The sequence below is a fragment of the Ochotona princeps genome, chromosome 17 (genome assembly GCF_030435755.1).
Source record: "Ochotona princeps isolate mOchPri1 chromosome 17, mOchPri1.hap1, whole genome shotgun sequence".
Lineage (NCBI taxonomy): Eukaryota > Metazoa > Chordata > Mammalia > Lagomorpha > Ochotonidae > Ochotona > Ochotona princeps.
This window is the reverse complement of record NC_080848.1, coordinates 46098735-46109244: the sequence shown is the minus strand read 5'-3', so window position 1 is coordinate 46109244 and position 10510 is coordinate 46098735.

The window sequence follows — 10510 nt, the reverse complement described above, 5'->3', positions numbered from 1 at the left end:
CAGACAACCCGGCTGATGGGCCTGGGAGAAAGCATGCAGTCTGTGGTGCCCCCCAACAGGGAGGTCTTGACAGTGAGACAGCTGATTTTCTACCGTGGTGTGGCATTAGCTGGTGCTGTTACTGTCCTTTTGGTGGGAATTTTTGCAAGAGTTTTCAGTGACCGCGGCCAAAAGACACTCATAACCCATCTACGAGCAACTAGGAATGGTAGTCAGATGGCACCAGCGCAGCATGGAAAGTCATTTTGCCATTTGGTCAATGGTTTCCATGTCCCAGTTCCTAGTACTATGCCTTGGTTACTCTGAGAAAGTACACTCTCCTGAGGCAGTCAGGAACAGAGCCAGCATTTTAAGGAAACTTTTCTCTGTTGAGTCGCTCATATTTTCTAAATCCGAAAGTTTGAGTTTCCCCATTTCCTTTTCCCTTTAATATTGTGTTTATTTAGAAAGCAGAGTGAAAAAAAAGAAGGCGAGAGAGACAGAAAGAGACCTACCATCTGTCTGCTGGCTCATTCTTTGAGTGGCCACAGTGGCCGGGCCTGGCCCAAGTCAAAACCTGGAGCCTGGATCACCATCCAGGTGTCCCACATGAATGACAGCAAGAAACTCAGGCACTTGGCCATCTTCTGCTGCTTTCCCAGTTGTGTTAGCAGGGAGCTGGATGGGAAGTGGAGCAACCGGGACTTGAACTGGTGCCCCTGGGATGCAGGCGTCACAGGCAGCAGCTCATCTGGCCCCTCCTCTTTCTGTGTTGCATCAGTTTCCTCTTCCAGGAGAGTGGCTTCTTGTCCTGTACAACAGGATTGCCAACCTCGTTTAGCTTGTCTTTGTGGGTGAGTGTAGCATCAGTGACGGGTCAAGTCCTGCCCCGAGTGCTTCCATAGAGGCATTTATCAAACATACGGCTTAAAACTGAAGTGTGCCTGGCAATATGTGGAGAACATAAAATCAATTAAAAAAAATCATTTCTCTTTTTTCCCCCTTCTAACAAATTGTTATGGTGATGTTTATTTAATGACCAGAAATGTGGTTTCTGTTCTTGTTACTCAGATCCTATGGTGCTGGCAGCTATGGTGGCTTGACTTTTCAGACAAAAGATAGTAAGAGCGTTTTCTGTAGAATTTGGCCAAACCAAAAGAAATCCCCCCAAATCCCCAGTGTTAGTGTTTAGCGATACTGAGCCTACCAGGGCCTGAGCCCTGGGATGGCAGCAGTTCCATTAGCTTGCTTGACTCTGTCTCTTGAATGTGCCTGCGGTGCTGAGATTCCCGTGAAAAGCCAGTGTAGGGGAAGACCACGGAGAGCCAGTGTGACTGCACTGGGGAGAACATTCCAGGAGATAAAACCATGACAGCAACGCCATGGAACAGGACTCTGTAAGATACAACCTTCAGGAAATTTCACCAAGATGAAACTTACACGGTAGCAATCCAGCCCCACCCAAGTGACGCTCAACACCTTTGTGATGTCACCCATCCACTACCACTCTTTGCTTCCAACGATCTCCTCTGTGCCACAAAGAACCCCACAAGTGGTGACCTGTGCCCCCGGGAACCCCAGGCACACCTTCATCCTTTTTCTCTTTCTTTCTTTTTTTTTTTTTTAATTTTTTATTACAAAGTCAGATGTACAGAGAGGAGGAGAGACAGAGGGGAAGATCTTCCATCTGATGATTCACTCCCCAAGTGACCGCAACGGCCAGTGCTGTGCCGATCTGAAGCCAGGAGTCAGGAACTTCCTCCAGGTCTCCCATGCGGGTGCAGGGTCCCAAGGCTTTGGGCCGTCCTTGACTGCTTTCCCAGGCCACAAGCAGGGAGCTGGATGGGAAGTGGAGCTGCCGGGATTAGAACTGGCGCCCATATGGGATCCCGGCATTCAAGGCGAGGACTTCAGCCACTAGGCCATGCCACCGGGCCCCTCTTTCCTCTTTCACTGTACTGATGTCACCTGATGCGAAGCCTCTTGAGTCCAGTTTTGTTCAATGGGCACGATGTTTTTCCAAGGCTGACCCATTCACTACCACAGATTGGATCCCATTTCCTGTCCATGGCTGACTGGGTCTCCCTGGATGGCAGGCACTTCCTGTTGATGCGGTCATTGCCGTTACCTTTTGATTGCTGTGGTGTGGCTGTGGATGTTCGTGGGCAAGTTCTTGTCTGACTCCTTGTGACTATTTACACTGGAGTAGAATTGTCAGGTCCCACGGTTGCTGTGTGTTTTTGAGGAACCACCAAGTATTTTCCACAGCAGCAGCAGCTTCTATGTTTTCATCAGCCATGTGCAAGATCTCTGTTTCCACCACATTCTTATTGACACTGTGTTGTTGTTGTTGTTGTTGTTTTTTCAAAAGATTTATCTGTTTTTGAAAGGCAGAGTTACAGAGAGAAGGAGATTTTTCCATCCACTGGTTCCCTCCCGGAGTGGCCACAAAAGCTTGAGCTGAACTCATCAGGAGCCAGGAACATCCTCTGGGTCTCCCACATCCTTGTAGGGTCTTAAGGGCTTGAGCCATCCTCTTCTGCTTTCCCAGGTCCTAAGCAGGGAGCTGGATGGGAAGCAGAGCAGCCAGAATACAAATTGTGTTCTGGAATGCCAGCATTGCAGGTGGGGGATCAGCTCACTACACCGTGATGTCAGCCACAGAACATAGGAAGAATTTTTACATGTCAACACTGATGAAAAACCGCCCAATTAGAATCAGCGTGGGGTGAAGATGGCAATTGTTTGGCTCAGGCATTCAACTGGTTCTTAGGATAATTACATCCCATGTCAGAGGGCCTGGATCAGGTTTCAGCTTGGGACAGCCACAATCGCACACTAGTGTGGATGGTTCAGGTCTCAGCTTTTGGGCCGTCAGGTCTCAGCTTTGGGCCGTCTTTCCCAGGCCACAAGCAGGGAGCTGAAGAGGAAACGTGGTCACTGGGACGCAAACCACTGCCTGTATGGGATCCCAGTGTGTGCAAAGCGAGGACTTTAGCCACTAAGCTACTATGCTGGGCCCGTGAAAACCACTTCTTTTCATGCGCTTGGGTATACTAGATTTTCACCAAAGCAGATCCAGATAAAGGACATTGGCAAACTGATTCTGACCTTCCCAGGGGAAGGCCGAAGCTCAGACGAGCCAATATTCTGAAGAGCACGGTTTGAACACTGACTGTTGACCTTTGACATTATAGCGTGCTCTTGGTGAGAAGACATAGATACACCAATGGGAGAGACTGCAAAGGGCAAAATGGACGTGCACTAATGTAATCAACTAATGTCCGCTGGAGAAAAGGCAGATTTTTTGTTTTTTGTTTCAACTCTTTTAAAAAAATTTTAAAGTTTACTTTTAATGATGTTCACATAATTGATTAGGGTGGGAAGGGTCGAGGAATAGAGCAAAATGGGTGAGACAGACCATTGTTTCCATATTTTTCTTTTCCTTCTTCCTGTATTTGTGGGTAGGGGGGAATTAAGGGAAGACACAACACCCAGCCCCCCAACCACCTCACTACCTGGGGATGGGGAACGTCTACCCGATGTCTTGCCAGGGTCCCCAAGGTGGAGCATGCACCAAGGGTTCTGCTCAAATGGTTCAATAGTTCTGAAATGCTGTCAGTCTCACCAATGCAAGGATGAGCAAATCCTTCCAAGGTCCACTGGCTGACATAACCTACCTTAGAATCTTCGTTCACCCAGATGTTTGCTGTCAGCGCTTGGCTGGGGTAGTTTACCAATTTGTTCTGCCCTCCTTCCTCTTCTAAGGTCCCAGATGTTCCCTGCAGGCTCTGATGGTCTGCCAAATCCTCCATGTGGGTATGCACCTACTACTCCGCCTTAGCCACTGAGGAGGCTCAATTCTGACGCGTGCTCTCCACTGTCAGACCAGAGGTCCTGCCTCTCTCCCCATGCTTTGAGTTCTGAGTCTAGCGGTTTAGTTGGGGAGATCCTCAAAGAAATCTTGTCTGAGGTGATCCCAGATCTGACTCCTGTGTGCACCTGCCAGTATGGAGTCCGGCTTATTCTGTCACCCACATCAGCCTACACACACATTGGTAGATACAATCACTAGGTCAGTTCTATCTCCAGCCCCATCTCTTACACAAACCAAGAGGTGCTGCGGCCCAGCCCACCACAGGCTTGGCCCACATGTACACCAGTGATAGCTGCAGCCCAGTCAGTGTGACCCCAATAACTCTCACTGGGCTAGCCTCTAGCCGTGGTTCCTGTGCCTGCCAGCATATACAGTGGACTGAACTGGTCTGTCCTACAATGCATTCAGCTCTTGCACACATCATGGTGTGTTGAAGCCTAACTCCACCCAACTGATTCCACCCTTCAGCCCACACTCATTAAGTGGGTGCCACCACCTGTCTAGCCAGGCCTTTCCCTGGTCCTGGTTCTCATGCTCACCAGTGGGAGTTGCAGCCCACCAGAGAGGTGAAAAGGCAAATTTGAAGAAAAATATTTGTTCACTTATTTGAAAGGCCAAGTTACCAGGAAAGGAGAGAGCGAGACAGAGGGAGAGATCTTCCATCTACAGTTCACCTCCCAGGTGGCTGCAATGACCAGGACTGGGCCAGGCTGAAGTCTGGAACCTCAGACTTCGTCTGGGTCTCCCACGTGGGTGGCAGGAATCCATGGATTGGTCCATCATCTGCTGCCTTCTCAGGTGCATTCCCATGACGCTGGATCAGGAGGAGAGCAGGTGCAATTTGCATTGGTGCTCATATGGGATGTGGGCATTCCAGGTGGCAGATTAACCCACTGTGTGTATTTTTTAAGTGGACAAAAGATCTGAATCAACACTTCTCCACATAAATGCTAAAATGGCCAGGTAGCCCATGAAACCACTCAAGGGATTATCCACTAGACACACGCAAGGGAAAAACCACATTGCACACATCACACGCACAACAGGTGGCCGTGATGAAAAAGAACAGATACAAATGTCAGCATAGACATGAAGAAATTGGAACATTTATACTTAGAGGTTAGAAATGTTAAATAGGGCAGCCCTTGTGGAAGAGAAGTTAGAGTTCCTGAAAAATTAAATACACTTTTACCATATGACTGAACAATTCCATTCCCAGGTGAAGTGGAATATAAACACGTAGAAATGTGTACCCAAATCTTCCGAGTAGCACCACTCTCAACCATCAAAGTGTGGGTCATTAGTTGACCACCAGCAAAACGGGGCAGAGGCTTAAGTAGCCACAGAGAAGTGGCACTATCCTAACAGACATGGCTTAATGTGACAGGACAAACAGCCAGCAACAATCTTTCACAAGCAGCAATGACCAACTGAGGGGAGTGAGGAAAATGTGATTTCTGAAGTTGCCATGTATACTATTTTTTAAAAAAATCTTTATTCTTGGGAGAAAGAGAGAAAGAAAGATCTTTCATATGCTGCTTCACTCCCCAAATACTTGCAACAGTGAGAGCTGGGCTAGGTCCAAGACAGGAGCCAGGATTTCTATCTGAGACCACCACATGAGCAATAGGGATTCATGTACTTGAGCCATCTTCGGCCGCCTCCCAGGTGAACATTAGCAAGGAGCTGGGTTAGATATAGAATGGGGGCTGAAACCAGGCGCTCCAATATGGAATGGGGTATCTCAAGTAGTGGCTTAACTCCCTGTATCACAATGCCTTCCTTGACATATCTACTAGTCAACTTGCTCAGTTTTCAAAACAAAATCATTAGACACACAGAGTCAGGAACCTGTGGTCCACTCAAAGCCCAAGAAGCAGGAGCAGAAACTGCCCCTGGAGACTCTCAGCCAGGGTCTCAAAATCAGTGACAGAAACCATTGACAAACAGCCGAAGGACACCAGGAGTTCTCAGTCTCTACAAACAGCACATCAATAAGAAGCGGGACTCATCAGAAAAGAACCAAGTAACTACAAATGGGAGTTTTTCCAAACCCCCTCAGCTTTGCTAATTCACTACTACAGGTCACAGAACTCTGAAAACAGGGTACTCATAATCACAGCTTTACTGTAAAGGATGCAACCTAGAAACTAACAAATGAAAAAGTCCCATAAGCCGGGTACAGAGGGCAAGCTGACCAGGGGGTTGCAGGCCTTCTTCTCTTGAAGTCTAAGTGCAGCACCTGCCCAGTTGTTTAATATCGTTTACTAACAGGAAGCTCTCCTGGCCATTGTAGTCCAGATTTGCTTTTTTAAAAAAAATTAGTCTAGTATATTTACTATTTTAAAAAAGATTTTTTTAATTGGAAAGTTAGATATAAGAGAGGAGAGACAGAGAGGCAGATCTTCTACCCGCTGGCTCACTCCCCAAGTGGTCACAATAGCCAGAGCTAAGCCGATCTGAAGCCAGAAGCCAGAGCCAGGAGCTTCTTCTGGGTCTCCCAGGTGGATGCAGGGTCCCAAGGCTTTGGGCCATCCTCTATGGCTTTCCCAGGACACAAGCAGGGAGCTGGATGGGAAATGGGGCTGCTAGGATTAAAACTGGAGTCCATATGCAATCCCAGCAGATGCAAGGCGAGGACTTTAGCCACTAGGCTACTGCACCAGGCCCGAGTAGTATATTTACTATTTACCATGTTACTGTTTGTAGGTATAGGAGTCATTCCCTTCCCCTCTCTTTTCTTCCTTCCTCTCCACCCCCTTTACGCTATTATTCCCCCAAAACATCAAGGTAATATAGTAACAGTTATAAGATTAACTTTCTGCTAGTTAAGTGTATCATGCTGTGGTAGGTATAGGCAAAGTTAGAAAAATATAATATCATACTATACAGGTTATTTACATGTTATACAGGTTGTTTATATGACTGTTTTTATTCACGAGTAGAGATGCATACTGCAACATAACTTTACTTCCCAGTATGCTAGTCTTTGTTACACAGTTTATCTGTGAGAATTCATGCATACACTTGATTATCTGTGTATCTATTTATTTCATGCTTTGCATAAAGTCTATCTGATATCAGAGAAAACCTTTCATATTTGTCCACTTGGGAGTAGTCTAGATTTTCATGTGTAGGCCTGAGTGATTACATTATTGGCCCTGTGATTAAAATCAGTCTCCACTTTCTCTCCCTTCCTCAGATGCTGTAGGGTGGGGCTGAAATGTCTAACTTTCCAATTGAATGCTTGTTTTTCTGGGTCATCTCCTTAGGCACTGCCCAGCCCTGTGGCAGAGTAAGTAAAGTTGTGGCTTGTGATGTTGGCTTCTCATGTGGATATCGGTTCAAGTCCTGGCTGCTCCACTTCCAATCCAACTTCCTGTGAATAGCCTGGGAAAGCAGCAGCTGAGTGCCTACATGCTTGGGGCGCTACGTACGTGTGGGAGAGTCAGAAGCAGCTCCTGCCTCCTGGCTTTGGCCTGGCTGTTGTGGCCACTTGGGGCGTGAACTAGGAAATGGAAGATCTCTCTGTCTCTCCCCTCCTCTATAACTCTGACTTTCAAATAGACAGATAAAAATGTTTAATTTTTTTTAAAGGGAAATTTGGCAAAGAGCTTAACCATTCCTGTTGGCAACATTCAATGAAATAAGAACCCATGGGGGCCTGGCGTGATAGCGTAGTGGTTAAATTCCTCTCCTTGCACGCACCAGGATCCCATATGGTCACCAGTTCTAATCCCGGCTGCCCTGCTTCCCTTCTACCTCCCTGCTTGTGGCCTGGGAAAGCAGTCGAGGACGGCCCAAAGCCTCGGGACCCTGTACCCGCGTGGGAGACCCGGAAGAGCTCCTGGCTCCTGGCTTCGTATTAACTCAGCTCCAGCCGTTGTGGTCACTTGGGGAGTGAATCATCGGATGGAAGATCTTCATCTGTGTCTCCTCCTCTCTGTATATCCGCCTTTCCAATAAAAATAAATAAATCTTTTTAAAAAAGACCCCATGGATACTTCCTGAACATGAGATTTTTAAAAATGCACAGACATCCATATTTGCAGCATGCTATTTGGTAGACAAGCATTGGGCGCGCTATCACTGAGGTCCTGAATGTGACTAGAATTTCCACTCATATCAGAGGCATTAGACAAATGAAAAAAAAAAAAAAAAGAAACTAGTGCTAAAACCAACCAAACAAACATAATGGAGGGGCTGGTGCATTGGCTCAACAGGCTAATTTTCTGCCTGCAAGTGCCAGTATCCCTGGGCTTTAGTTTGAGTTCTGACTGCTCCATTTCTGATCCAGCTCCCTGCTTACGGCCTGGGAAAGCAGTGCAGGACGGCCTAAGACCTTGGAACCATGCCCCTGTGTGGGAGACCCGGAAGATGCTCCTGGCTTCAGGTCAGCTCAGCTCCTGCTGCTCTGGCTGTTGCAACTATTTGGGGAGTGAACCAGTGGATGAAAGACTTCTCCCTCTCTCCTTCTCTCTGTAAATCCGCATTTCAAATACAAAAGTAAATCTTTAAAGAAAAGCTGTAAAGGAGCATATATTAAGCTTTTTTTTTTTTGCAAACTATTGTAAGCAAAAACAGGAATCCAAAATTGTAACAAGACAAAAATTCAGTTAGAGTGCAAAAAGAAACTTTAGACGGTTGGGAGTGAAAAAAAAAAAAAAAAACTTCAGACAGTCGGTATTCAGCAACACTTATTTGTACAAAGAATCATTCACGAATTGGGCTGCGTCCAACCCGATGTAGAACTCCACCCCACAGCAGGAACAGAGAGCTCCTCACAGAAGCAAACCCCGCCCTCAGCCAGGCCTGCCTTGCCTGACCGCAGTGGGATGAGGTGTTACCCTGTTGGGGCGAGGTATGATCAGCTGGCTGCCTGTGATTGGCTGAAGCTCAGACACTCTCGATTGGACACAACCAGGCCCGCTTGTCACAAACATTCCTCACTTGGGCTTCTGTTTGTGGAGGTGCCAAGTTAAGGCTCTGCAGTTCATTGTGTGAGTCAGCCTCTTGGGCATGTACCCCCAAGACGGTGCATTGCAAAGGAGAGACCCTTGTCTCCGTGACAGGACAACAAGCTCTAGGGGTAAACTTGGAGTGTGCACAAGTTTTATGAGGAGCTCAGAGGCCCCAGAGAGTCCTCCGTGTGCAAACGCACCAGTGACCTCCAAAGGGGCGGGGGGGGGGGGTCAAGATTTTAACCAATGATGTTTGCGTCTTCCTTTCCAACTTAGATTTTTTTTTTCTGTCTGCCCAGCTGCTCTGTCTCGAACGTCCAGGGCCGTGATGCATACAGGAGACAGACGCAGGCATGCTTGCCTTAATCCCGTCTGGGGGAGAGCTTTGCTTTCTGCATGTCCTATGATATTCAACTGTCAGTCTTTGAGTTACGACCCTCAACATGTTGCAGAACCTTCCATATTTTTGAACAATTCATACTGACTTTTCCTCTCCTCTTTCATTTTTTTTTTTTATAAACTTGCAACATACACAGAGCACAGAATTTGTCACTGTAACCGTTCATTGAGGGACATGAAGTATCTTCATGGTGCTGTGCAGTCAACACCATCCTCATCTAGGTTCGCGTCATCTCAAATGACAACTGTGTCCTTAAAAAAGCCCCTCTCGCTGCTACCAGCTTCCCTCAGCCCCCGCTCATCATGGCTCAGCCTTCTGTTTCTAAGATTTTGACTATTTGAAGTGAATCAAATAGTCTCCTCTTTGTGCTGGACCATTTTGTCAGACCTCTTTTTTTTTTTTTCTTATATGCCTCACTTACTTTACCTTTTATTGCTTCTCATGTCAGTTAAATCCGTGTTAAGTTGCCATTTTTTCTTTCTGTTCATTTTCCAAGTTTGAATCCCTTATTTGCTCTCTCTCGTTGTCTTTAATGTCTTAGAGCTTTTCTTTTTTTCCTCCAAGGATCATGTTTGAATCTCGTTAAGAGGTGGAAAGAAGTGTATGCGAGCATGCTTATTCTCTGACACAAGGTTTTCACCTCCGCTCTCCACCGCTCCCCCACCTTAAGCGCGTGCGCACTTGTGTAGTGTCTGCAGTGCTGGCTCTGTTTTCTGGCTGTGATAGATCTGTGGACTCAAACGGCTGTATCCAAGCTGGCATTTGCTGAAGAAGTGCTGACGGATAGAATAAAGGATCCAGATATCTGAGGCTTCAGTTCAGGTTTGTCGTCTGAAACACCTGTCATGACATCCATTATTCCTGGCCTGGCTGTAAGCAGACAGGAAATGTGCAAGGGTGCTCGCTATCATTAATAGTGATGGAAATCCAAGTTAGTCACAATGATTTACCAGAATGGATACTTTTATTCCTTTCCTAATAATAATTTTTTTTTTCTTGAGAGGGAGTGGGAGAGGCAGGCAGGAGCCAAGCACTGAGTCGAGGTCTCCCAAGTACATGGCAGGCCCCATGTGCTGCTGCCTCCCAGGGTATGCCTTAGCAGAAATCAAGAGCCAGAGCCAGTGGGAGACATGGGCTTCTCAACCAGAATCTTACTGCCAGGCCCAAAGTCCAGCCCACATCTTAAAAAACCGGTATTGCTGAGTGACCCAGGGGCTGTGGGCTGTGGAGCTCCCAGGCATCAGGTGTGGGGAATGCAAACTGCTGCAAAGATTTTGAAGTGTTGCTTGGTTC